We start from the raw sequence: 27134 nt of genomic DNA, 5'->3' as shown, positions 1-27134 counted from the left end.
GATGGAGGTTGTAGGAGCAAGGAGAACAAGTTGTCTGTAAAGTTGGTGGATGCCTATTTTCCATTTTGCAGTCCCTTGTCTCCCTCTTGTGGCCTCCTGGAGGCAACTAGCTGTGCAAAAAAAAGACAGCCTGGCGGCCGGCTGTTGCAGTGTTGCCCTCTCAGGCAACACTGAGTGACTGACTGAGCCTCACCGTCTTATATAAAGTTCAGACGGAACTTTGCACGTGTCATAGTGGAGCCCTCAGGATTCCAGAGCCAGCTTTCTGACATCATAATGGGGCCTCAGAGATAAAAGCCTGGGCCCAGGCAGTGTTGGTCAGTGCTGCTCAGCAGGCAGCACCTGACTGGATTAAAGCTGATACAAGGTGTGAAAGGAGAAGGGGTGGCAGTGGGCATGCACTTACTGCTACTGCTGCCGCCGCCAGTATTTGCACGGCAGGAGGGCATTTGGGCGTTGCCAAGAAGGCGTTTTTATGTAGATTCCTCCTCTTTCAGCACTGCATTGTGGTGCAAGCAAAAGAAGCAAATCCTGTGTAGCTTCCTCTCCGGCCTTTATTCACCTCCCTCCCGCTTAGTAGCTGTAAATGTGTGTGAGCCTGCAGGGCCCCATGGAATTGCCTAGGAGTAGGCTGAATCAATCGCTGCAAGGGGTGAACAGCAGTATTAGGCAGGCTCGGTCAACGGCCGGCCCATTCGGGTTATCGCTTCTCGGCCTTTTGGCTAAGATCAAGTGTAGTATCTGTTCTTATCAGTTTAATATCTGATACGTCCCCTATCTGGGGACCATATATTAAATGGATTTTTAGAACAGGGAGATGGAAATAGAGCTTGCTCTGTCCACTCCACGCATTGACCTGGTATTGCAGTATTTCCAGGACCGGTGCACCCTTTCCTTATGTGTTGACTAAAAGCAGATTCCAAAAGTGTTTTTTCTCTTTGCCATTGTTTCTGTCTTTCTGAAGGGATCTCCCCTTTTAATCCCATTATTTCAACACCTGTTGGACAATGCATTTGTACAGTCATGTGTGATAATGAGCTCATTTATTAAATGCAATTAATTAATACATTGCCACCTCTTGTTGTGTGTGTGTGTGTGTGTCTTCTGTGTTTCTGTGTTTCCGGCATTTCACATTGGAACAGCTCATTCACCTTCCTTGTCTTCTCTCCGCCCTCCCTCCTAGGTAAGTTAAAGAGCTGCACCTGAGCCAGCCACTGATTGATGCAGCACCACAGTCAAATAGTGGAGTAGGGGAACAGCAAACAGCCATTAAAGCAGCCAGCCGCCTACCCGCCACAATGGACCTACCTGTGTACACTAGATGGATGTGATGGAATGTACTGTCGTCCCTACATTTCAAGAAGAAGTAAGAATTGCAGTTGCAACAAAGCCTTGCTTGCCTACAAAGAGAGCAGCAATTTGGATTTGTTACTTTGTTACCTGGAAGAATAACAAACTGTGCAAGGATGGAGGTTGTAGGAGCAAGGAGAACAAGTTGTCTGTAAAGTTGGTGGATGCCTATTTTCCATTTTGCAGTCCCTTGTCTCCCTCTTGTGGCCTCCTGGAGGCAACTAGCTGTGCAAAAAAAAGACAGCCTGGCGGCCGGCTGTTGCAGTGTTGCCCTCTCAGGCAACACTGAGTGACTGACTGAGCCTCACCGTCTTATATAAAGTTCAGACGGAACTTTGCACGTGTCATAGTGGAGCCCTCAGGATTCCAGAGCCAGCTTTCTGACATCATAATGGGGCCTCAGAGATAAAAGCCTGGGCCCAGGCAGTGTTGGTCAGTGCTGCTCAGCAGGCAGCACCTGACTGGATTAAAGCTGATACAAGGTGTGAAAGGAGAAGGGGTGGCAGTGGGCATGCACTTACTGCTACTGCTGCCGCCGCCAGTATTTTCACGGCAGGAGGGCATTTGGGCGTTGCCAAGAAGGCGTTTTTATGTAGATTCCTCCTCTTTCAGCACTGCATTGTGGTGCAAGCAAAAGAAGCAAATCCTGTGTAGCTTCCTCTCCGGCCTTTATTCACCTCCCTCCCGCTTAGTAGCTGTAAATGTGTGTGAGCCTGCAGGGCCCCATGGAATTGCCTAGGAGTAGGCTGAATCAATCGCTGCAAGGGGTGAACAGCAGTATTAGGCAGGCTCGGTCAACGGCCGGCCCATTCGGGTTATCGCTTCTCGGCCTTTTGGCTAAGATCAAGTGTAGTATCTGTTCTTATCAGTTTAATATCTGATACGTCCCCTATCTGGGGACCATATATTAAATGGATTTTTAGAACAGGGAGATGGAAATAGAGCTTGCTCTGTCCACTCCACGCATTGACCTGGTATTGCAGTATTTCCAGGACCGGTGCACCCTTTCCTTATGTGTTGACTAAAAGCAGATTCCAAAAGTGTTTTTTCTCTTTGCCATTGTTTCTGTCTTTCTGAAGGGATCTCCCCTTTTAATCCCATTATTTCAACACCTGTTGGACAATGCATTTGTACAGTCATGTGTGATAATGAGCTCATTTATTAAATGCAATTAATTAATACATTGCCACCTCTTGTTGTGTGTGTGTGTGTGTGTCTTCTGTGTTTCTGTGTTTCCGGCATTTCACATTGGAACAGCTCATTCACCTTCCTTGTCTTCTCTCCGCCCTCCCTCCTAGGTAAGTTAAAGAGCTGCACCTGAGCCAGCCACTGATTGATGCAGCACCACAGTCAAATAGTGGAGTAGGGGAACAGCAAACAGCCATTAAAGCAGCCAGCCGCCTACCCGCCACAATGGACCTACCTGTGTACACTAGATGGATGTGATGGAATGTACTGTCGTCCCTACATTTCAAGAAGAAGTAAGAATTGCAGTTGCAACAAAGCCTTGCTTGCCTACAAAGAGAGCAGCAATTTGGATTTGTTACTTTGTTACCTGGAAGAATAACAAACTGTGCAAGGATGGAGGTTGTAGGAGCAAGGAGAACAAGTTGTCTGTAAAGTTGGTGGATGCCTATTTTCCATTTTGCAGTCCCTTGTCTCCCTCTTGTGGCCTCCTGGAGGCAACTAGCTGTGCAAAAAAAAGACAGCCTGGCGGCCGGCTGTTGCAGTGTTGCCCTCTCAGGCAACACTGAGTGACTGACTGAGCCTCACCGTCTTATATAAAGTTCAGACGGAACTTTGCACGTGTCATAGTGGAGCCCTCAGGATTCCAGAGCCAGCTTTCTGACATCATAATGGGGCCTCAGAGATAAAAGCCTGGGCCCAGGCAGTGTTGGTCAGTGCTGCTCAGCAGGCAGCACCTGACTGGATTAAAGCTGATACAAGGTGTGAAAGGAGAAGGGGTGGCAGTGGGCATGCACTTACTGCTACTGCTGCCGCCGCCAGTATTTGCACGGCAGGAGGGCATTTGGGCGTTGCCAAGAAGGCGTTTTTATGTAGATTCCTCCTCTTTCAGCACTGCATTGTGGTGCAAGCAAAAGAAGCAAATCCTGTGTAGCTTCCTCTCCGGCCTTTATTCACCTCCCTCCCGCTTAGTAGCTGTAAATGTGTGTGAGCCTGCAGGGCCCCATGGAATTGCCTAGGAGTAGGCTGAATCAATCGCTGCAAGGGGTGAACAGCAGTATTAGGCAGGCTCGGTCAACGGCCGGCCCATTCGGGTTATCGCTTCTCGGCCTTTTGGCTAAGATCAAGTGTAGTATCTGTTCTTATCAGTTTAATATCTGATACGTCCCCTATCTGGGGACCATATATTAAATGGATTTTTAGAACAGGGAGATGGAAATAGAGCTTGCTCTGTCCACTCCACGCATTGACCTGGTATTGCAGTATTTCCAGGACCGGTGCACCCTTTCCTTATGTGTTGACTAAAAGCAGATTCCAAAAGTGTTTTTTCTCTTTGCCATTGTTTCTGTCTTTCTGAAGGGATCTCCCCTTTTAATCCCATTATTTCAACACCTGTTGGACAATGCATTTGTACAGTCATGTGTGATAATGAGCTCATTTATTAAATGCAATTAATTAATACATTGCCACCTCTTGTTGTGTGTGTGTGTGTGTGTCTTCTGTGTTTCTGTGTTTCCGGCATTTCACATTGGAACAGCTCATTCACCTTCCTTGTCTTCTCTCCGCCCTCCCTCCTAGGTAAGTTAAAGAGCTGCACCTGAGCCAGCCACTGATTGATGCAGCACCACAGTCAAATAGTGGAGTAGGGGAACAGCAAACAGCCATTAAAGCAGCCAGCCGCCTACCCGCCACAATGGACCTACCTGTGTACACTAGATGGATGTGATGGAATGTACTGTCGTCCCTACATTTCAAGAAGAAGTAAGAATTGCAGTTGCAACAAAGCCTTGCTTGCCTACAAAGAGAGCAGCAATTTGGATTTTTTACTTTGTTACCTGGAAGAATAACAAACTGTGCAAGGATGGAGGTTGTAGGAGCAAGGAGAACAAGTTGTCTGTAAAGTTGGTGGATGCCTATTTTCCATTTTGCAGTCCCTTGTCTCCCTCTTGTGGCCTCCTGGAGGCAACTAGCTGTGCAAAAAAAAGACAGCCTGGCGGCCGGCTGTTGCAGTGTTGCCCTCTCAGGCAACACTGAGTGACTGACTGAGCCTCACCGTCTTATATAAAGTTCAGACGGAACTTTGCACGTGTCATAGTGGAGCCCTCAGGATTCCAGAGCCAGCTTTCTGACATCATAATGGGGCCTCAGAGATAAAAGCCTGGGCCCAGGCAGTGTTGGTCAGTGCTGCTCAGCAGGCAGCACCTGACTGGATTAAAGCTGATACAAGGTGTGAAAGGAGAAGGGGTGGCAGTGGGCATGCACTTACTGCTACTGCTGCCGCCGCCAGTATTTGCACGGCAGGAGGGCATTTGGGCGTTGCCAAGAAGGCGTTTTTATGTAGATTCCTCCTCTTTCAGCACTGCATTGTGGTGCAAGCAAAAGAAGCAAATCCTGTGTAGCTTCCTCTCCGGCCTTTATTCACCTCCCTCCCGCTTAGTAGCTGTAAATGTGTGTGAGCCTGCAGGGCCCCATGGAATTGCCTAGGAGTAGGCTGAATCAATCGCTGCAAGGGGTGAACAGCAGTATTAGGCAGGCTCGGTCAACGGCCGGCCCATTCGGGTTATCGCTTCTCGGCCTTTTGGCTAAGATCAAGTGTAGTATCTGTTCTTATCAGTTTAATATCTGATACGTCCCCTATCTGGGGACCATATATTAAATGGATTTTTAGAACAGGGAGATGGAAATAGAGCTTGCTCTGTCCACTCCACGCATTGACCTGGTATTGCAGTATTTCCAGGACCGGTGCACCCTTTCCTTATGTGTTGACTAAAAGCAGATTCCAAAAGTGTTTTTTCTCTTTGCCATTGTTTCTGTCTTTCTGAAGGGATCTCCCCTTTTAATCCCATTATTTCAACACCTGTTGGACAATGCATTTGTACAGTCATGTGTGATAATGAGCTCATTTATTAAATGCAATTAATTAATACATTGCCACCTCTTGTTGTGTGTGTGTGTGTGTGTCTTCTGTGTTTCTGTGTTTCCGGCATTTCACATTGGAACAGCTCATTCACCTTCCTTGTCTTCTCTCCGCCCTCCCTCCTAGGTAAGTTAAAGAGCTGCACCTGAGCCAGCCACTGATTGATGCAGCACCACAGTCAAATAGTGGAGTAGGGGAACAGCAAACAGCCATTAAAGCAGCCAGCCGCCTACCCGCCACAATGGACCTACCTGTGTACACTAGATGGATGTGATGGAATGTACTGTCGTCCCTACATTTCAAGAAGAAGTAAGAATTGCAGTTGCAACAAAGCCTTGCTTGCCTACAAAGAGAGCAGCAATTTGGATTTGTTACTTTGTTACCTGGAAGAATAACAAACTGTGCAAGGATGGAGGTTGTAGGAGCAAGGAGAACAAGTTGTCTGTAAAGTTGGTGGATGCCTATTTTCCATTTTGCAGTCCCTTGTCTCCCTCTTGTGGCCTCCTGGAGGCAACTAGCTGTGCAAAAAAAAGACAGCCTGGCGGCCGGCTGTTGCAGTGTTGCCCTCTCAGGCAACACTGAGTGACTGACTGAGCCTCACCGTCTTATATAAAGTTCAGACGGAACTTTGCACGTGTCATAGTGGAGCCCTCAGGATTCCAGAGCCAGCTTTCTGACATCATAATGGGGCCTCAGAGATAAAAGCCTGGGCCCAGGCAGTGTTGGTCAGTGCTGCTCAGCAGGCAGCACCTGACTGGATTAAAGCTGATACAAGGTGTGAAAGGAGAAGGGGTGGCAGTGGGCATGCACTTACTGCTACTGCTGCCGCCGCCAGTATTTGCACGGCAGGAGGGCATTTGGGCGTTGCCAAGAAGGCGTTTTTATGTAGATTCCTCCTCTTTCAGCACTGCATTGTGGTGCAAGCAAAAGAAGCAAATCCTGTGTAGCTTCCTCTCCGGCCTTTATTCACCTCCCTCCCGCTTAGTAGCTGTAAATGTGTGTGAGCCTGCAGGGCCCCATGGAATTGCCTAGGAGTAGGCTGAATCAATCGCTGCAAGGGGTGAACAGCAGTATTAGGCAGGCTCGGTCAACGGCCGGCCCATTCGGGTTATCGCTTCTCGGCCTTTTGGCTAAGATCAAGTGTAGTATCTGTTCTTATCAGTTTAATATCTGATACGTCCCCTATCTGGGGACCATATATTAAATGGATTTTTAGAACAGGGAGATGGAAATAGAGCTTGCTCTGTCCACTCCACGCATTGACCTGGTATTGCAGTATTTCCAGGACCGGTGCACCCTTTCCTTATGTGTTGACTAAAAGCAGATTCCAAAAGTGTTTTTTCTCTTTGCCATTGTTTCTGTCTTTCTGAAGGGATCTCCCCTTTTAATCCCATTATTTCAACACCTGTTGGACAATGCATTTGTACAGTCATGTGTGATAATGAGCTCATTTATTAAATGCAATTAATTAATACATTGCCACCTCTTGTTGTGTGTGTGTGTGTGTGTCTTCTGTGTTTCTGTGTTTCCGGCATTTCACATTGGAACAGCTCATTCACCTTCCTTGTCTTCTCTCCGCCCTCCCTCCTAGGTAAGTTAAAGAGCTGCACCTGAGCCAGCCACTGATTGATGCAGCACCACAGTCAAATAGTGGAGTAGGGGAACAGCAAACAGCCATTAAAGCAGCCAGCCGCCTACCCGCCACAATGGACCTACCTGTGTACACTAGATGGATGTGATGGAATGTACTGTCGTCCCTACATTTCAAGAAGAAGTAAGAATTGCAGTTGCAACAAAGCCTTGCTTGCCTACAAAGAGAGCAGCAATTTGGATTTGTTACTTTGTTACCTGGAAGAATAACAAACTGTGCAAGGATGGAGGTTGTAGGAGCAAGGAGAACAAGTTGTCTGTAAAGTTGGTGGATGCCTATTTTCCATTTTGCAGTCCCTTGTCTCCCTCTTGTGGCCTCCTGGAGGCAACTAGCTGTGCAAAAAAAAGACAGCCTGGCGGCCGGCTGTTGCAGTGTTGCCCTCTCAGGCAACACTGAGTGACTGACTGAGCCTCACCGTCTTATATAAAGTTCAGACGGAACTTTGCACGTGTCATAGTGGAGCCCTCAGGATTCCAGAGCCAGCTTTCTGACATCATAATGGGGCCTCAGAGATAAAAGCCTGGGCCCAGGCAGTGTTGGTCAGTGCTGCTCAGCAGGCAGCACCTGACTGGATTAAAGCTGATACAAGGTGTGAAAGGAGAAGGGGTGGCAGTGGGCATGCACTTACTGCTACTGCTGCCGCCGCCAGTATTTGCACGGCAGGAGGGCATTTGGGCGTTGCCAAGAAGGCGTTTTTATGTAGATTCCTCCTCTTTCAGCACTGCATTGTGGTGCAAGCAAAAGAAGCAAATCCTGTGTAGCTTCCTCTCCGGCCTTTATTCACCTCCCTCCCGCTTAGTAGCTGTAAATGTGTGTGAGCCTGCAGGGCCCCATGGAATTGCCTAGGAGTAGGCTGAATCAATCGCTGCAAGGGGTGAACAGCAGTATTAGGCAGGCTCGGTCAACGGCCGGCCCATTCGGGTTATCGCTTCTCGGCCTTTTGGCTCAGATCAGGTTTATTGCCTGGTCTGGGCCGGGGGTTCGGTCTTTCGTGGAGTCCTCTCCGACGTTTTTGGGAGCGATCACCGTGCCGTTTGGGCATTCCATATCAAGATGGCAGCTGTGCGGAATACTATTCGTTTTGTGGTAAATGAGCAGAGGAGAGACGAAGTGGATACTGGGCACATCATTGAGAACATCCTTCTGGACCTGGCTGGAGTTAAGTTGGTAGAGGTATTCTGTATCCAAGCTTTCAGTAATATTGCTACGTATGACGTATCCTTTTTTGAGGCCGCCTACTGTCTAAATGTTTTTCAGTTGCTCAAGGAGAAACACATGCATGAGGCTTTAACATCTATTGAAGTGCAACCTCTTTTTTCAGCAGTGGAGAAATGTATCACAATCCACATGTATAACCCATTTCTGGATAGAAGGCTGGTTAGGGCCTTTTTAGCTCACTACTGTACCCATGTTAGAGGTGGTGTGGAGCAGAAGAATCTATGGGGAGTTTTCAATGGTGATATCAAGTACTGGGTCAGGCTGAAACCTGACTCCAGCTGTATTGGAGGAGTGATGAATCCTCCTGCTAATTTTTCAATTGGTGGTAATAAGGGATATCTTTACTACCAAGATATGCCATGCTTTTGTAGATCATGTTTTTCCTACGGGCATACCAAAGATGCATGCAAAGGCAAGGTATGCAGGAATTGTAAAGAAACAGGACATGAGGCTAGTGCATGTATTTCCCCATCCAGGTGTGACATTTGTGGTTTGCCTGGTCATACCTGTAGAAAATGCCCAAAGGTGTTTCCCTTCTTAGGGCAAGAGAGAAGGACATGGGGCAGACAGGTGAGAACAACAGGTTCCCTTGCTGCCTCTTCTGATGTAATTTCAGAGCCTGCTGGCAGTGTTTCTGTGGCTGCTTCTCAGGACCCTGGGAAAGCTGGATTTGGAGAGGTTCTAACCTCACATACTGATAGCATGGAGTTGGGTGTGGTCCCTCCTGCAGAGCCAACTGTTGATGAGACACCTGTGGTTATACCTATGGAAGGTGAAGACACAGCGCCACCTAGTGGGTGTGCATACCCTGATAATGGTGCAAGTATGCAAATTTTGTCTTTCTCTAGCCCAGAGTCAAAAACGGAAGACTCAGCTAAAGTGGAGTGGTCAATATCGGAGGAGGACGAGAAGGAGGCCAGGATGCCTAGTGCCACTAGTGCGGAAATTTTCCACAAAGTTGTCTCAAAAAGGGGGAAGTCTGGAAAGGCGGTGAAGAGACTGAAGATAGGTTTGTTGGAAGATTCTGCTCATGCAAATCCTTTCTCATTGCTGGACAGTGACTCTAGTTGTAGCCCTAAGTCATCTGAGGTGGCCTCAGAAGTACCCAGCTCTCCTGGGGAAGGTTTCCTCAGTGAAGCCAATGTGGCGAATCTGGAAAGAGCTATGTATTTCCCTGGGACGTGATATGTTCTGGTTTTCTCATGGCTTTCTTTTCCACTAACCATACTATGCCCGCATGTCTTTGAGATTAAAGATTGTCTCTCAAAATGTACGGGTGTTCTCCTCTGCTCACAAGCGTGCTGCAGTCCTGGACTTTTTGGCCTCTAAGGGCAGTGACATTGTTTGCGTACAAGAATGTGGTTTATCAAAAATGCCTAGGAAAGAAGAATGGAAGTTTGGGGAAGCAATTTGGTCCTTTTCTTCCACAAATAGGAATGATGGAATTGGTATTCTCTTCAAAAATAATGAGTTTGTCATCAAACAGACTCAAATCATTCAGGAAGGAAGATGTGTCTGTGTGTTACTATCCTATAAGGGATGGCAGTTTAGGCTTATCAATATCTATGGCCATGCTGTGAAAACTGATAGGTTGGCACTTTTTGATAGTTTAAAATTTTTTCTACATGGTAAAGTTCCTGTTATTATTGTCGGTGATATTAACTGTATCCTGGAGAAGCAGGCCCGAGCTGGATCCACAGAGTCTAATGTGGACGCTACCGGAAGTTTGTGGAATAAAATTTTGCAGGACTTTGCTTTGCAGGACGCTGTCACCAGGAAACCAGGTCCATTTACTTACCATGCCGATGACGGAAGAACGGATTCTCGTCTGGACTTTTTCTTTTTTTCTACTTCAGCAATGAAATGTGTCGATTATGCGCAGGAGAGAGTGTGGTTTTCAGATCACGAGTGTTTGTTGGGGGTTTTTGTTATAAATAATTTCTTTTATGGTAGAGGGGTATGGAAGATGAATGTCAGTTTTCTGAGTGATGAAAGGGTAAAAACTAGGTTTGGGAAAAAATATGGGTTTTGGGTTAGGAAGAAAAGTTCTTTCTCTAATGTGTGTGAATGGTGGGTATGGGTGAAAAAAAAGATTGGTGGGTTTTTTAGACAGATAGGATATAGAAGAGCGAGAAGGAAAAGATTGCAATATTCACGCTTTAATATGCGGATGACGTTCCTTCATCAATGTAAAAATTTGGGTATGGATGTAAGACACGATTTAGAAAAAACAAAAAAAGATATTAAGGAGTGGTTCCGAGAGAAAGGGAAAGAAATAATATTTAGGTCTAAGGTGGAGGTTAGAGATAATCACGAGAAGTGCACTAGATTTTTCTTTAAAAAAATGTGTGGTGGGAAAAGTGGTATGAATGTGTTATTGGATAAGGATGATAAAGAGGTGTTTGGTAAGGATGTGATTGATGTGGTGTCTGATTTTTATAAACAACTGTATGATGTGAAGAAGTGTGATCTGGGTGACGATGATGAGTTTTTGGATATTGTGTGTAATTTTGTTCCTGAAAGTGAATGTGAGCTTTTGCTTGGTGAGATTATGGATGGTGAAGTAAAGGATGTGGTGGGAAGTATGGCCAAAAATAAGTCTCCAGGGATCGATGGAATACCAGCTGATTTCTATGGGAAATATTGGGATATAATTGGGAAGGATGTTATTGATGTTATGAGAGTGTTGTTTTCTGGGACGAATATGTGTGATGTGATGAAGAAGGGTATGGTAGTTCTGTTGCATAAAAAAGGAGATAAGAGACGGTTAGAAAACTGGCGACCAATTACTTTGCTGAATACGGATTATAAAATTTTTGCCAAGCTGATTGCGAATCGTATGAGAGATGTGATTGGGTGTGTAATTGATGAGGATCAGGTATGTGCGGTACCGAAAAGGAAATTGCATGAGAACGTGGCGTTGGTGCGGGACATGCTTGAGGATTGTAAGGGTCGGAATAAGAAGGTGATTGTGTGTGCGTTAGATTTTGAGAAAGCGTTTGATCGTGTGGCGCATGTGTTTTTGTTCAAAGTGTTAGAGAGAATGGGTTTTCCGGTTCAGTTTGTGAGTTTGTTGAAGAAATTATACGCGAATGCAAAGAGTTGTGTGCAGGTGAATGGGTTTTTTTCAGAATCATTTAGTATTATGTCTGGTGTGCGACAGGGTTGTCCGTTGTCTCCCATCCTTTTTATTTGTGCGATTGAACCATTGTTGCAAATGATTAGAAATGATAAGGTTGTGAAAGGTTTGGTGGTGCCCGGGTGTGATGGACAGCGTGTGAAAGCTTTGGGATATATGGATGATATTTGTGTATTGTGTGATTCAGTGTATGATATGTCCAGAGTGAAGTTGATTGTAAATATGTTTTGTATTGCGTCTGCTTTTAAAATAAATTGGGGTAAGAGCAAATTTAAAATTTTTTTCAGTAATGAGCGAGTGTGTGATTCTGATATGGAACAGGTGAATGGTGTGAAAATTTTGGGTATTGTGTTTGATGATGAGCTGAAAGGGAAAGAAAGTTGGGATGAGTTAGGTGGTAGGATTGTGCGAAAGTTGGAAATGTGGAGAATGAGGGATCTTTCTTTTTCGGGGAAGGTTTTAATTGTCAAAAGTATTATTCTACCTATGATTTTATATGTTGCTCTGGTTTTTCCTCCTGCTGTTGCTATGTTAAAAAAAGTGAATAGAGTTTTGTTCCTTTTTCTATGGGGGAGCGGGATTGAGAAGGCAAGGAGAGAAATTCTAATGAAAAGCAGACGTAATGGAGGCCTTGATTTCCCAAATTTGGAGATTTTCATTGGAATTAATTGTGTACGTTTTTTTGTAGAGCTTTTATTTAAGGAATCCAAGGCCTCCAGAATGTCTAAGTATCTAGCTGGAACGGTGATTCAGCGTCTAAGTTGGGAAAAACGAAATTTATGTAAACCAATTGCTTTCCAGTGCACGGGGTGGTATTTGTATGTAGAAAAATTTATCAAAAAGTTCCAGCTAGAGGATGTAAGAATGGAGAGATTTTTGAGAGAAAAGAATGTTGTGAGAAGTATGTGTATGAATAATGTGATGTGTTCTGTAAATGGTTTGAATTCGATGGAGTCTAAGTCTGTGTGGAAGAAGATTGTTACGTATGATGTGTCAAATAAGCAGAAAGATTTGTTATGGATGTCGGTACATGGAGTGTTGCCTGTAAGGAGTGTTCAGAAAAGAAGAGGTTTGGTTGCGTCTGAAAGGTGTCCGAGAGAAGGTTGTGGGGATGATGAGGATGTGAGTCATGTGTTTTGGTCGTGTAAGCATGCAAAGGATGTTTGGAAAAAGTTGAGTGGGTTGTGTGAAGAATTGACTGGTTTGAAGGTTTTGACGTATGAAATTGTCTTGTTTGGTTTGTGTAGTTTGGGTAGTGAAAAGGATAGAGTGTTGTGGATTTTTCTGACTTGTGTGAAAGAAGTATTGTGGAATACGAGGAATTTGAATGTGTATAAAAGAGAAGTATTTGAGATGGAGGATGTGGTTAGTATGGTATTGGCTAAATTGTATTTTTATTATAAATGGGATCTAGAAAGAGGTATGGATGCGGAAGGGATATGGCGAATCTTAAAATGGAGGTATTTAGTTTGAGGAATTTTGTTTGATTTATCTTGTATTTGATGGAAAAATAAAATAATGAACCAGAGTGATGAGATTTTTTGAAAAATAGAGAGGTGGTTTGAACAACTACAGTTCTCGGTTTTATTCAAAAAAACCTGAATGGTTTAATAAAAAAAAAAAAAAAAAAAAAAAAAAAAAAAAAAAAATCTGTTCTTATCAGTTTAATATCTGATACGTCCCCTATCTGGGGACCATATATTAAATGGATTTTTAGAACAGGGAGATGGAAATAGAGCTTGCTCTGTCCACTCCACGCATTGACCTGGTATTGCAGTATTTCCAGGACCGGTGCACCCTTTCCTTATGTGTTGACTAAAAGCAGATTCCAAAAGTGTTTTTTCTCTTTGCCATTGTTTCTGTCTTTCTGAAGGGATCTCCCCTTTTAATCCCATTATTTCAACACCTGTTGGACAATGCATTTGTACAGTCATGTGTGATAATGAGCTCATTTATTAAATGCAATTAATTAATACATTGCCACCTCTTGTTGTGTGTGTGTGTGTGTGTCTTCTGTGTTTCTGTGTTTCCGGCATTTCACATTGGAACAGCTCATTCACCTTCCTTGTCTTCTCTCCGCCCTCCCTCCTAGGTAAGTTAAAGAGCTGCACCTGAGCCAGCCACTGATTGATGCAGCACCACAGTCAAATAGTGGAGTAGGGGAACAGCAAACAGCCATTAAAGCAGCCAGCCGCCTACCCGCCACAATGGACCTACCTGTGTACACTAGATGGATGTGATGGAATGTACTGTCGTCCCTACATTTCAAGAAGAAGTAAGAATTGCAGTTGCAACAAAGCCTTGCTTGCCTACAAAGAGAGCAGCAATTTGGATTTGTTACTTTGTTACCTGGAAGAATAACAAACTGTGCAAGGATGGAGGTTGTAGGAGCAAGGAGAACAAGTTGTCTGTAAAGTTGGTGGATGCCTATTTTCCATTTTGCAGTCCCTTGTCTCCCTCTTGTGGCCTCCTGGAGGCAACTAGCTGTGCAAAAAAAAGACAGCCTGGCGGCCGGCTGTTGCAGTGTTGCCCTCTCAGGCAACACTGAGTGACTGACTGAGCCTCACCGTCTTATATAAAGTTCAGACGGAACTTTGCACGTGTCATAGTGGAGCCCTCAGGATTCCAGAGCCAGCTTTCTGACATCATAATGGGGCCTCAGAGATAAAAGCCTGGGCCCAGGCAGTGTTGGTCAGTGCTGCTCAGCAGGCAGCACCTGACTGGATTAAAGCTGATACAAGGTGTGAAAGGAGAAGGGGTGGCAGTGGGCATGCACTTACTGCTACTGCTGCCGCCGCCAGTATTTGCACGGCAGGAGGGCATTTGGGCGTTGCCAAGAAGGCGTTTTTATGTAGATTCCTCCTCTTTCAGCACTGCATTGTGGTGCAAGCAAAAGAAGCAAATCCTGTGTAGCTTCCTCTCCGGCCTTTATTCACCTCCCTCCCGCTTAGTAGCTGTAAATGTGTGTGAGCCTGCAGGGCCCCATGGAATTGCCTAGGAGTAGGCTGAATCAATCGCTGCAAGGGGTGAACAGCAGTATTAGGCAGGCTCGGTCAACGGCCGGCCCATTCGGGTTATCGCTTCTCGGCCTTTTGGCTAAGATCAAGTGTAGTATCTGTTCTTATCAGTTTAATATCTGATACGTCCCCTATCTGGGGACCATATATTAAATGGATTTTTAGAACAGGGAGATGGAAATAGAGCTTGCTCTGTCCACTCCACGCATTGACCTGGTATTGCAGTATTTCCAGGACCGGTGCACCCTTTCCTTATGTGTTGACTAAAAGCAGATTCCAAAAGTGTTTTTTCTCTTTGCCATTGTTTCTGTCTTTCTGAAGGGATCTCCCCTTTTAATCCCATTATTTCAACACCTGTTGGACAATGCATTTGTACAGTCATGTGTGATAATGAGCTCATTTATTAAATGCAATTAATTAATACATTGCCACCTCTTGTTGTGTGTGTGTGTGTGTGTCTTCTGTGTTTCTGTGTTTCCGGCATTTCACATTGGAACAGCTCATTCACCTTCCTTGTCTTCTCTCCGCCCTCCCTCCTAGGTAAGTTAAAGAGCTGCACCTGAGCCAGCCACTGATTGATGCAGCACCACAGTCAAATAGTGGAGTAGGGGAACAGCAAACAGCCATTAAAGCAGCCAGCCGCCTACCCGCCACAATGGACCTACCTGTGTACACTAGATGGATGTGATGGAATGTACTGTCGTCCCTACATTTCAAGAAGAAGTAAGAATTGCAGTTGCAACAAAGCCTTGCTTGCCTACAAAGAGAGCAGCAATTTGGATTTGTTACTTTGTTACCTGGAAGAATAACAAACTGTGCAAGGATGGAGGTTGTAGGAGCAAGGAGAACAAGTTGTCTGTAAAGTTGGTGGATGCCTATTTTCCATTTTGCAGTCCCTTGTCTCCCTCTTGTGGCCTCCTGGAGGCAACTAGCTGTGCAAAAAAAAGACAGCCTGGCGGCCGGCTGTTGCAGTGTTGCCCTCTCAGGCAACACTGAGTGACTGACTGAGCCTCACCGTCTTATATAAAGTTCAGACGGAACTTTGCACGTGTCATAGTGGAGCCCTCAGGATTCCAGAGCCAGCTTTCTGACATCATAATGGGGCCTCAGAGATAAAAGCCTGGGCCCAGGCAGTGTTGGTCAGTGCTGCTCAGCAGGCAGCACCTGACTGGATTAAAGCTGATACAAGGTGTGAAAGGAGAAGGGGTGGCAGTGGGCATGCACTTACTGCTACTGCTGCCGCCGCCAGTATTTGCACGGCAGGAGGGCATTTGGGCGTTGCCAAGAAGGCGTTTTTATGTAGATTCCTCCTCTTTCAGCACTGCATTGTGGTGCAAGCAAAAGAAGCAAATCCTGTGTAGCTTCCTCTCCGGCCTTTATTCACCTCCCTCCCGCTTAGTAGCTGTAAATGTGTGTGAGCCTGCAGGGCCCCATGGAATTGCCTAGGAGTAGGCTGAATCAATCGCTGCAAGGGGTGAACAGCAGTATTAGGCAGGCTCGGTCAACGGCCGGCCCATTCGGGTTATCGCTTCTCGGCCTTTTGGCTAAGATCAAGTGTAGTATCTGTTCTTATCAGTTTAATATCTGATACGTCCCCTATCTGGGGACCATATATTAAATGGATTTTTAGAACAGGGAGATGGAAATAGAGCTTGCTCTGTCCACTCCACGCATTGACCTGGTATTGCAGTATTTCCAGGACCGGTGCACCCTTTCCTTATGTGTTGACTAAAAGCAGATTCCAAAAGTGTTTTTTCTCTTTGCCATTGTTTCTGTCTTTCTGAAGGGATCTCCCCTTTTAATCCCATTATTTCAACACCTGTTGGACAATGCATTTGTACAGTCATGTGTGATAATGAGCTCATTTATTAAATGCAATTAATTAATACATTGCCACCTCTTGTTGTGTGTGTGTGTGTGTGTCTTCTGTGTTTCTGTGTTTCCGGCATTTCACATTGGAACAGCTCATTCACCTTCCTTGTCTTCTCTCCGCCCTCCCTCCTAGGTAAGTTAAAGAGCTGCACCTGAGCCAGCCACTGATTGATGCAGCACCACAGTCAAATAGTGGAGTAGGGGAACAGCAAACAGCCATTAAAGCAGCCAGCCGCCTACCCGCCACAATGGACCTACCTGTGTACACTAGATGGATGTGATGGAATGTACTGTCGTCCCTACATTTCAAGAAGAAGTAAGAATTGCAGTTGCAACAAAGCCTTGCTTGCCTACAAAGAGAGCAGCAATTTGGATTTGTTACTTTGTTACCTGGAAGAATAACAAACTGTGCAAGGATGGAGGTTGTAGGAGCAAGGAGAACAAGTTGTCTGTAAAGTTGGTGGATGCCTATTTTCCATTTTGCAGTCCCTTGTCTCCCTCTTGTGGCCTCCTGGAGGCAACTAGCTGTGCAAAAAAAAGACAGCCTGGCGGCCGGCTGTTGCAGTGTTGCCCTCTCAGGCAACACTGAGTGACTGACTGAGCCTCACCGTCTTATATAAAGTTCAGACGGAACTTTGCACGTGTCATAGTGGAGCCCTCAGGATTCCAGAGCCAGCTTTCTGACATCATAATGGGGCCTCAGAGATAAAAGCCTGGGCCCAGGCAGTGTTGGTCAGTGCTGCTCAGCAGGCAGCACCTGACTGGATTAAAGCTGATACAAGGTGTGAAAGGAGAAGGGGTGGCAGTGGGCATGCACTTACTGCTACTGCTGCCGCCGCCAGTATTTGCACGGCAGGAGGGCATTTGGGCGTTGCCAAGAAGGCGTTTTTATGTAGATTCCTCCTCTTTCAGCACTGCATTGTGGTGCAAGCAAAAGAAGCAAATCCTGTGTAGCTTCCTCTCCGGCCTTTATTCACCTCCCTCCCGCTTAGTAGCTGTAAATGTGTGTGAGCCTGCAGGGCCCCATGGAATTGCCTAGGAGTAGGCTGAATCAATCGCTGCAAGGGGTGAACAGCAGTATTAGGCAGGCTCGGTCAACGGCCGGCCCATTCGGGTTATCGCTTCTCGGCCTTTTGGCTAAGATCAAGTGTAGTATCTGTTCTTATCAGTTTAATATCTGATACGTCCCCTATCTGGGGACCATATATTAAATGGATTTTTAGAACAGGGAGATGGAAATAGAGCTTGCTCTGTCCACTCCACGCATTGACCTGGTATTGCAGTATTTCCAGGACCGGTGCACCCTTTCCTTATGTGTTGACTAAAAGCAGATTCCAAAAGTGTTTTTTCTCTTTGCCATTGTTTCTGTCTTTCTGAAGGGATCTCCCCTTTTAATCCCATTATTTCAACACCTGTTGGACAATGCATTTGTACAGTCATGTGTGATAATGAGCTCATTTATTAAATGCAATTAATTAATACATTGCCACCTCTTGTTGTGTGTGTGTGTGTGTGTCTTCTGTGTTTCTGTGTTTCCGGCATTTCACATTGGAACAGCTCATTCACCTTCCTTGTCTTCTCTCCGCCCTCCCTCCTAGGTAAGTTAAAGAGCTGCACCTGAGCCAGCCACTGATTGATGCAGCACCACAGTCAAATAGTGGAGTAGGGGAACAGCAAACAGCCATTAAAGCAGCCAGCCGCCTACCCGCCACAATGGACCTACCTGTGTACACTAGATGGATGTGATGGAATGTACTGTCGTCCCTACATTTCAAGAAGAAGTAAGAATTGCAGTTGCAACAAAGCCTTGCTTGCCTACAAAGAGAGCAGCAATTTGGATTTGTTACTTTGTTACCTGGAAGAATAACAAACTGTGCAAGGATGGAGGTTGTAGGAGCAAGGAGAACAAGTTGTCTGTAAAGTTGGTGGATGCCTATTTTCCATTTTGCAGTCCCTTGTCTCCCTCTTGTGGCCTCCTGGAGGCAACTAGCTGTGCAAAAAAAAGACAGCCTGGCGGCCGGCTGTTGCAGTGTTGCCCTCTCAGGCAACACTGAGTGACTGACTGAGCCTCACCGTCTTATATAAAGTTCAGACGGAACTTTGCACGTGTCATAGTGGAGCCCTCAGGATTCCAGAGCCAGCTTTCTGACATCATAATGGGGCCTCAGAGATAAAAGCCTGGGCCCAGGCAGTGTTGGTCAGTGCTGCTCAGCAGGCAGCACCTGACTGGATTAAAGCTGATACAAGGTGTGAAAGGAGAAGGGGTGGCAGTGGGCATGCACTTACTGCTACTGCTGCCGCCGCCAGTATTTGCACGGCAGGAGGGCATTTGGGCGTTGCCAAGAAGGCGTTTTTATGTAGATTCCTCCTCTTTCAGCACTGCATTGTGGTGCAAGCAAAAGAAGCAAATCCTGTGTAGCTTCCTCTCCGGCCTTTATTCACCTCCCTCCCGCTTAGTAGCTGTAAATGTGTGTGAGCCTGCAGGGCCCCATGGAATTGCCTAGGAGTAGGCTGAATCAATCGCTGCAAGGGGTGAACAGCAGTATTAGGCAGGCTCGGTCAACGGCCGGCCCATTCGGGTTATCGCTTCTCGGCCTTTTGGCTAAGATCAAGTGTAGTATCTGTTCTTATCAGTTTAATATCTGATACGTCCCCTATCTGGGGACCATATATTAAATGGATTTTTAGAACAGGGAGATGGAAATAGAGCTTGCTCTGTCCACTCCACGCATTGACCTGGTATTGCAGTATTTCCAGGACCGGTGCACCCTTTCCTTATGTGTTGACTAAAAGCAGATTCCAAAAGTGTTTTTTCTCTTTGCCATTGTTTCTGTCTTTCTGAAGGGATCTCCCCTTTTAATCCCATTATTTCAACACCTGTTGGACAATGCATTTGTACAGTCATGTGTGATAATGAGCTCATTTATTAAATGCAATTAATTAATACATTGCCACCTCTTGTTGTGTGTGTGTGTGTGTGTCTTCTGTGTTTCTGTGTTTCCGGCATTTCACATTGGAACAGCTCATTCACCTTCCTTGTCTTCTCTCCGCCCTCCCTCCTAGGTAAGTTAAAGAGCTGCACCTGAGCCAGCCACTGATTGATGCAGCACCACAGTCAAATAGTGGAGTAGGGGAACAGCAAACAGCCATTAAAGCAGCCAGCCGCCTACCCGCCACAATGGACCTACCTGTGTACACTAGATGGATGTGATGGAATGTACTGTCGTCCCTACATTTCAAGAAGAAGTAAGAATTGCAGTTGCAACAAAGCCTTGCTTGCCTACAAAGAGAGCAGCAATTTGGATTTGTTACTTTGTTACCTGGAAGAATAACAAACTGTGCAAGGATGGAGGTTGTAGGAGCAAGGAGAACAAGTTGTCTGTAAAGTTGGTGGATGCCTATTTTCCATTTTGCAGTCCCTTGTCTCCCTCTTGTGGCCTCCTGGAGGCAACTAGCTGTGCAAAAAAAAGACAGCCTGGCGGCCGGCTGTTGCAGTGTTGCCCTCTCAGGCAACACTGAGTGACTGACTGAGCCTCACCGTCTTATATAAAGTTCAGACGGAACTTTGCACGTGTCATAGTGGAGCCCTCAGGATTCCAGAGCCAGCTTTCTGACATCATAATGGGGCCTCAGAGATAAAAGCCTGGGCCCAGGCAGTGTTGGTCAGTGCTGCTCAGCAGGCAGCACCTGACTGGATTAAAGCTGATACAAGGTGTGAAAGGAGAAGGGGTGGCAGTGGGCATGCACTTACTGCTACTGCTGCCGCCGCCAGTATTTGCACGGCAGGAGGGCATTTGGGCGTTGCCAAGAAGGCGTTTTTATGTAGATTCCTCCTCTTTCAGCACTGCATTGTGGTGCAAGCAAAAGAAGCAAATCCTGTGTAGCTTCCTCTCCGGCCTTTATTCACCTCCCTCCCGCTTAGTAGCTGTAAATGTGTGTGAGCCTGCAGGGCCCCATGGAATTGCCTAGGAGTAGGCTGAATCAATCGCTGCAAGGGGTGAACAGCAGTATTAGGCAGGCTCGGTCAACGGCCGGCCCATTCGGGTTATCGCTTCTCGGCCTTTTGGCTAAGATCAAGTGTAGTATCTGTTCTTATCAGTTTAATATCTGATACGTCCCCTATCTGGGGACCATATATTAAATGGATTTTTAGAACAGGGAGATGGAAATAGAGCTTGCTCTGTCCACTCCACGCATTGACCTGGTATTGCAGTATTTCCAGGACCGGTGCACCCTTTCCTTATGTGTTGACTAAAAGCAGATTCCAAAAGTGTTTTTTCTCTTTGCCATTGTTTCTGTCTTTCTGAAGGGATCTCCCCTTTTAATCCCATTATTTCAACACCTGTTGGACAATGCATTTGTACAGTCATGTGTGATAATGAGCTCATTTATTAAATGCAATTAATTAATACATTGCCACCTCTTGTTGTGTGTGTGTGTGTGTGTCTTCTGTGTTTCTGTGTTTCCGGCATTTCACATTGGAACAGCTCATTCACCTTCCTTGTCTTCTCTCCGCCCTCCCTCCTAGGTAAGTTAAAGAGCTGCACCTGAGCCAGCCACTGATTGATGCAGCACCACAGTCAAATAGTGGAGTAGGGGAACAGCAAACAGCCATTAAAGCAGCCAGCCGCCTACCCGCCACAATGGACCTACCTGTGTACACTAGATGGATGTGATGGAATGTACTGTCGTCCCTACATTTCAAGAAGAAGTAAGAATTGCAGTTGCAACAAAGCCTTGCTTGCCTACAAAGAGAGCAGCAATTTGGATTTGTTACTTTGTTACCTGGAAGAATAACAAACTGTGCAAGGATGGAGGTTGTAGGAGCAAGGAGAACAAGTTGTCTGTAAAGTTGGTGGATGCCTATTTTCCATTTTGCAGTCCCTTGTCTCCCTCTTGTGGCCTCCTGGAGGCAACTAGCTGTGCAAAAAAAAGACAGCCTGGCGGCCGGCTGTTGCAGTGTTGCCCTCTCAGGCAACACTGAGTGACTGACTGAGCCTCACCGTCTTATATAAAGTTCAGACGGAACTTTGCACGTGTCATAGTGGAGCCCTCAGGATTCCAGAGCCAGCTTTCTGACATCATAATGGGGCCTCAGAGATAAAAGCCTGGGCCCAGGCAGTGTTGGTCAGTGCTGCTCAGCAGGCAGCACCTGACTGGATTAAAGCTGATACAAGGTGTGAAAGGAGAAGGGGTGGCAGTGGGCATGCACTTACTGCTACTGCTGCCGCCGCCAGTATTTGCACGGCAGGAGGGCATTTGGGCGTTGCCAAGAAGGCGTTTTTATGTAGATTCCTCCTCTTTCAGCACTGCATTGTGGTGCAAGCAAAAGAAGCAAATCCTGTGTAGCTTCCTCTCCGGCCTTTATTCACCTCCCTCCCGCTTAGTAGCTGTAAATGTGTGTGAGCCTGCAGGGCCCCATGGAATTGCCTAGGAGTAGGCTGAATCAATCGCTGCAAGGGGTGAACAGCAGTATTAGGCAGGCTCGGTCAACGGCCGGCCCATTCGGGTTATCGCTTCTCGGCCTTTTGGCTAAGATCAAGTGTAGTATCTGTTCTTATCAGTTTAATATCTGATACGTCCCCTATCTGGGGACCATATATTAAATGGATTTTTAGAACAGGGAGATGGAAATAGAGCTTGCTCTGTCCACTCCACGCATTGACCTGGTATTGCAGTATTTCCAGGACCGGTGCACCCTTTCCTTATGTGTTGACTAAAAGCAGATTCCAAAAGTGTTTTTTCTCTTTGCCATTGTTTCTGTCTTTCTGAAGGGATCTCCCCTTTTAATCCCATTATTTCAACACCTGTTGGACAATGCATTTGTACAGTCATGTGTGATAATGAGCTCATTTATTAAATGCAATTAATTAATACATTGCCACCTCTTGTTGTGTGTGTGTGTGTGTGTCTTCTGTGTTTCTGTGTTTCCGGCATTTCACATTGGAACAGCTCATTCACCTTCCTTGTCTTCTCTCCGCCCTCCCTCCTAGGTAAGTTAAAGAGCTGCACCTGAGCCAGCCACTGATTGATGCAGCACCACAGTCAAATAGTGGAGTAGGGGAACAGCAAACAGCCATTAAAGCAGCCAGCCGCCTACCCGCCACAATGGACCTACCTGTGTACACTAGATGGATGTGATGGAATGTACTGTCGTCCCTACATTTCAAGAAGAAGTAAGAATTGCAGTTGCAACAAAGCCTTGCTTGCCTACAAAGAGAGCAGCAATTTGGATTTGTTACTTTGTTACCTGGAAGAATAACAAACTGTGCAAGGATGGAGGTTGTAGGAGCAAGGAGAACAAGTTGTCTGTAAAGTTGGTGGATGCCTATTTTCCATTTTGCAGTCCCTTGTCTCCCTCTTGTGGCCTCCTGGAGGCAACTAGCTGTGCAAAAAAAAGACAGCCTGGCGGCCGGCTGTTGCAGTGTTGCCCTCTCAGGCAACACTGAGTGACTGACTGAGCCTCACCGTCTTATATAAAGTTCAGACGGAACTTTGCACGTGTCATAGTGGAGCCCTCAGGATTCCAGAGCCAGCTTTCTGACATCATAATGGGGCCTCAGAGATAAAAGCCTGGGCCCAGGCAGTGTTGGTCAGTGCTGCTCAGCAGGCAGCACCTGACTGGATTAAAGCTGATACAAGGTGTGAAAGGAGAAGGGGTGGCAGTGGGCATGCACTTACTGCTACTGCTGCCGCCGCCAGTATTTGCACGGCAGGAGGGCATTTGGGCGTTGCCAAGAAGGCGTTTTTATGTAGATTCCTCCTCTTTCAGCACTGCATTGTGGTGCAAGCAAAAGAAGCAAATCCTGTGTAGCTTCCTCTCCGGCCTTTATTCACCTCCCTCCCGCTTAGTAGCTGTAAATGTGTGTGAGCCTGCAGGGCCCCATGGAATTGCCTAGGAGTAGGCTGAATCAATCGCTGCAAGGGGTGAACAGCAGTATTAGGCAGGCTCGGTCAACGGCCGGCCCATTCGGGTTATCGCTTCTCGGCCTTTTGGCTAAGATCAAGTGTAGTATCTGTTCTTATCAGTTTAATATCTGATACGTCCCCTATCTGGGGACCATATATTAAATGGATTTTTAGAACAGGGAGATGGAAATAGAGCTTGCTCTGTCCACTCCACGCATTGACCTGGTATTGCAGTATTTCCAGGACCGGTGCACCCTTTCCTTATGTGTTGACTAAAAGCAGATTCCAAAAGTGTTTTTTCTCTTTGCCATTGTTTCTGTCTTTCTGAAGGGATCTCCCCTTTTAATCCCATTATTTCAACACCTGTTGGACAATGCATTTGTACAGTCATGTGTGATAATGAGCTCATTTATTAAATGCAATTAATTAATACATTGCCACCTCTTGTTGTGTGTGTGTGTGTGTGTCTTCTGTGTTTCTGTGTTTCCGGCATTTCACATTGGAACAGCTCATTCACCTTCCTTGTCTTCTCTCCGCCCTCCCTCCTAGGTAAGTTAAAGAGCTGCACCTGAGCCAGCCACTGATTGATGCAGCACCACAGTCAAATAGTGGAGTAGGGGAACAGCAAACAGCCATTAAAGCAGCCAGCCGCCTACCCGCCACAATGGACCTACCTGTGTACACTAGATGGATGTGATGGAATGTACTGTCGTCCCTACATTTCAAGAAGAAGTAAGAATTGCAGTTGCAACAAAGCCTTGCTTGCCTACAAAGAGAGCAGCAATTTGGATTTGTTACTTTGTTACCTGGAAGAATAACAAACTGTGCAAGGATGGAGGTTGTAGGAGCAAGGAGAACAAGTTGTCTGTAAAGTTGGTGGATGCCTATTTTCCATTTTGCAGTCCCTTGTCTCCCTCTTGTGGCCTCCTGGAGGCAACTAGCTGTGCAAAAAAAAGACAGCCTGGCGGCCGGCTGTTGCAGTGTTGCCCTCTCAGGCAACACTGAGTGACTGACTGAGCCTCACCGTCTTATATAAAGTTCAGACGGAACTTTGCACGTGTCATAGTGGAGCCCTCAGGATTCCAGAGCCAGCTTTCTGACATCATAATGGGGCCTCAGAGATAAAAGCCTGGGCCCAGGCAGTGTTGGTCAGTGCTGCTCAGCAGGCAGCACCTGACTGGATTAAAGCTGATACAAGGTGTGAAAGGAGAAGGGGTGGCAGTGGGCATGCACTTACTGCTACTGCTGCCGCCGCCAGTATTTGCACGGCAGGAGGGCATTTGGGCGTTGCCAAGAAGGCGTTTTTATGTAGATTCCTCCTCTTTCAGCACTGCATTGTGGTGCAAGCAAAAGAAGCAAATCCTGTGTAGCTTCCTCTCCGGCCTTTATTCACCTCCCTCCCGCTTAGTAGCTGTAAATGTGTGTGAGCCTGCAGGGCCCCATGGAATTGCCTAGGAGTAGGCTGAATCAATCGCTGCAAGGGGTGAACAGCAGTATTAGGCAGGCTCGGTCAACGGCCGGCCCATTCGGGTTATCGCTTCTCGGCCTTTTGGCTAAGATCAAGTGTAGTATCTGTTCTTATCAGTTTAATATCTGATACGTCCCCTATCTGGGGACCATATATTAAATGGATTTTTAGAACAGGGAGATGGAAATAGAGCTTGCTCTGTCCACTCCACGCATTGACCTGGTATTGCAGTATTTCCAGGACCGGTGCACCCTTTCCTTATGTGTTGACTAAAAGCAGATTCCAAAAGTGTTTTTTCTCTTTGCCATTGTTTCTGTCTTTCTGAAGGGATCTCCCCTTTTAATCCCATTATTTCAACACCTGTTGGACAATGCATTTGTACAGTCATGTGTGATAATGAGCTCATTTATTAAATGCAATTAATTAATACATTGCCACCTCTTGTTGTGTGTGTGTGTGTGTGTCTTCTGTGTTTCTGTGTTTCCGGCATTTCACATTGGAACAGCTCATTCACCTTCCTTGTCTTCTCTCCGCCCTCCCTCCTAGGTAAGTTAAAGAGCTGCACCTGAGCCAGCCACTGATTGATGCAGCACCACAGTCAAATAGTGGAGTAGGGGAACAGCAAACAGCCATTAAAGCAGCCAGCCGCCTACCCGCCACAATGGACCTACCTGTGTACACTAGATGGATGTGATGGAATGTACTGTCGTCCCTACATTTCAAGAAGAAGTAAGAATTGCAGTTGCAACAAAGCCTTGCTTGCCTACAAAGAGAGCAGCAATTTGGATTTGTTACTTTGTTACCTGGAAGAATAACAAACTGTGCAAGGATGGAGGTTGTAGGAGCAAGGAGAACAAGTTGTCTGTAAAGTTGGTGGATGCCTATTTTCCATTTTGCAGTCCCTTGTCTCCCTCTTGTGGCCTCCTGGAGGCAACTAGCTGTGCAAAAAAAAGACAGCCTGGCGGCCGGCTGTTGCAGTGTTGCCCTCTCAGGCAACACTGAGTGACTGACTGAGCCTCACCGTCTTATATAAAGTTCAGACGGAACTTTGCACGTGTCATAGTGGAGCCCTCAGGATTCCAGAGCCAGCTTTCTGACATCATAATGGGGCCTCAGAGATAAAAGCCTGGGCCCAGGCAGTGTTGGTCAGTGCTGCTCAGCAGGCAGCACCTGACTGGATTAAAGCTGATACAAGGTGTGAAAGGAGAAGGGGTGGCAGTGGGCATGCACTTACTGCTACTGCTGCCGCCGCCAGTATTTGCACGGCAGGAGGGCATTTGGGCGTTGCCAAGAAGGCGTTTTTATGTAGATTCCTCCTCTTTCAGCACTGCATTGTGGTGCAAGCAAAAGAAGCAAATCCTGTGTAGCTTCCTCTCCGGCCTTTATTCACCTCCCTCCCGCTTAGTAGCTGTAAATGTGTGTGAGCCTGCAGGGCCCCATGGAATTGCCTAGGAGTAGGCTGAATCAATCGCTGCAAGGGGTGAACAGCAGTATTAGGCAGGCTCGGTCAACGGCCGGCCCATTCGGGTTATCGCTTCTCGGCCTTTTGGCTAAGATCAAGTGTAGTATCTGTTCTTATCAGTTTAATATCTGATACGTCCCCTATCTGGGGACCATATATTAAATGGATTTTTAGAACAGGGAGATGGAAATAGAGCTTGCTCTGTCCACTCCACGCATTGACCTGGTATTGCAGTATTTCCAGGACCGGTGCACCCTTTCCTTATGTGTTGACTAAAAGCAGATTCCAAAAGTGTTTTTTCTCTTTGCCATTGTTTCTGTCTTTCTGAAGGGATCTCCCCTTTTAATCCCATTATTTCAACACCTGTTGGACAATGCATTTGTACAGTCATGTGTGATAATGAGCTCATTTATTAAATGCAATTAATTAATACATTGCCACCTCTTGTTGTGTGTGTGTGTGTGTCTTCTGTGTTTCTGTGTTTCCGGCATTTCACATTGGAACAGCTCATTCACCTTCCTTGTCTTCTCTCCGCCCTCCCTCCTAGGTAAGTTAAAGAGCTGCACCTGAGCCAGCCACTGATTGATGCAGCACCACAGTCAAATAGTGGAGTAGGGGAACAGCAAACAGCCATTAAAGCAGCCAGCCGCCTACCCGCCACAATGGACCTACCTGTGTACACTAGATGGATGTGATGGAATGTACTGTCGTCCCTACATTTCAAGAAGAAGTAAGAATTGCAGTTGCAACAAAGCCTTGCTTGCCTACAAAGAGAGCAGCAATTTGGATTTGTTACTTTGTTACCTGGAAGAATAACAAACTGTGCAAGGATGGAGGTTGTAGGAGCAAGGAGAACAAGTTGTCTGTAAAGTTGGTGGATGCCTATTTTCCATTTTGCAGTCCCTTGTCTCCCTCTTGTGGCCTCCTGGAGGCAACTAGCTGTGCA

General features: G+C 46.3%; 15 non-coding genes across 15 annotated transcripts; all 15 read left to right on the top strand.

Moving 5' to 3' along the window:
• Positions 1 to 702: 702 nt before the first annotated feature.
• LOC142726924 (U2 spliceosomal RNA) lies at positions 703 to 893 on the top strand. The gene has a single exon (XR_012877133.1). It is a non-coding gene; the product is annotated as a U2 spliceosomal RNA (small nuclear RNA).
• Positions 894 to 2167: 1274 nt separating this feature from the next.
• On the top strand, positions 2168 to 2358 carry LOC142726923 (U2 spliceosomal RNA). Its single transcript, XR_012877132.1, has one exon. It is a non-coding gene; the product is annotated as a U2 spliceosomal RNA (small nuclear RNA).
• Positions 2359 to 3632: 1274 nt separating this feature from the next.
• Positions 3633 to 3823, top strand: LOC142726922 (U2 spliceosomal RNA). The gene has a single exon (XR_012877131.1). It is a non-coding gene; the product is annotated as a U2 spliceosomal RNA (small nuclear RNA).
• A 1274-nt stretch (positions 3824 to 5097) lies between these two features.
• LOC142726920 (U2 spliceosomal RNA) lies at positions 5098 to 5288 on the top strand. The gene has a single exon (XR_012877130.1). It is a non-coding gene; the product is annotated as a U2 spliceosomal RNA (small nuclear RNA).
• A 1274-nt stretch (positions 5289 to 6562) lies between these two features.
• LOC142726919 (U2 spliceosomal RNA) lies at positions 6563 to 6753 on the top strand. Its single transcript, XR_012877129.1, has one exon. It is a non-coding gene; the product is annotated as a U2 spliceosomal RNA (small nuclear RNA).
• A 6309-nt stretch (positions 6754 to 13062) lies between these two features.
• On the top strand, positions 13063 to 13262 carry LOC142726905 (U2 spliceosomal RNA). The gene has a single exon (XR_012877126.1). It is a non-coding gene; the product is annotated as a U2 spliceosomal RNA (small nuclear RNA).
• A 1274-nt stretch (positions 13263 to 14536) lies between these two features.
• LOC142726918 (U2 spliceosomal RNA) lies at positions 14537 to 14727 on the top strand. The gene has a single exon (XR_012877128.1). It is a non-coding gene; the product is annotated as a U2 spliceosomal RNA (small nuclear RNA).
• Positions 14728 to 16001: 1274 nt separating this feature from the next.
• On the top strand, positions 16002 to 16192 carry LOC142726906 (U2 spliceosomal RNA). The gene has a single exon (XR_012877127.1). It is a non-coding gene; the product is annotated as a U2 spliceosomal RNA (small nuclear RNA).
• A 1274-nt stretch (positions 16193 to 17466) lies between these two features.
• Positions 17467 to 17657, top strand: LOC142726894 (U2 spliceosomal RNA). Its single transcript, XR_012877121.1, has one exon. It is a non-coding gene; the product is annotated as a U2 spliceosomal RNA (small nuclear RNA).
• Positions 17658 to 18931: 1274 nt separating this feature from the next.
• LOC142726882 (U2 spliceosomal RNA) lies at positions 18932 to 19122 on the top strand. The gene has a single exon (XR_012877115.1). It is a non-coding gene; the product is annotated as a U2 spliceosomal RNA (small nuclear RNA).
• Positions 19123 to 20396: 1274 nt separating this feature from the next.
• On the top strand, positions 20397 to 20587 carry LOC142726962 (U2 spliceosomal RNA). Its single transcript, XR_012877168.1, has one exon. It is a non-coding gene; the product is annotated as a U2 spliceosomal RNA (small nuclear RNA).
• A 1274-nt stretch (positions 20588 to 21861) lies between these two features.
• Positions 21862 to 22052, top strand: LOC142726950 (U2 spliceosomal RNA). Its single transcript, XR_012877157.1, has one exon. It is a non-coding gene; the product is annotated as a U2 spliceosomal RNA (small nuclear RNA).
• Positions 22053 to 23326: 1274 nt separating this feature from the next.
• Positions 23327 to 23517, top strand: LOC142726938 (U2 spliceosomal RNA). Its single transcript, XR_012877146.1, has one exon. It is a non-coding gene; the product is annotated as a U2 spliceosomal RNA (small nuclear RNA).
• A 1274-nt stretch (positions 23518 to 24791) lies between these two features.
• On the top strand, positions 24792 to 24982 carry LOC142726926 (U2 spliceosomal RNA). The gene has a single exon (XR_012877135.1). It is a non-coding gene; the product is annotated as a U2 spliceosomal RNA (small nuclear RNA).
• A 1274-nt stretch (positions 24983 to 26256) lies between these two features.
• Positions 26257 to 26447, top strand: LOC142726875 (U2 spliceosomal RNA). Its single transcript, XR_012877109.1, has one exon. It is a non-coding gene; the product is annotated as a U2 spliceosomal RNA (small nuclear RNA).
• The last annotated feature ends 687 nt before the right edge of the window (positions 26448 to 27134 follow it).

The sequence above is a fragment of the Rhinoderma darwinii genome, unplaced genomic scaffold (assembly GCF_050947455.1).
Source record: "Rhinoderma darwinii isolate aRhiDar2 unplaced genomic scaffold, aRhiDar2.hap1 Scaffold_643, whole genome shotgun sequence".
In the NCBI taxonomy this organism is placed as follows: Eukaryota; Metazoa; Chordata; class Amphibia; order Anura; family Rhinodermatidae; genus Rhinoderma; species Rhinoderma darwinii.
This window is presented reverse-complemented; position numbering and strand designations above follow the sequence as displayed.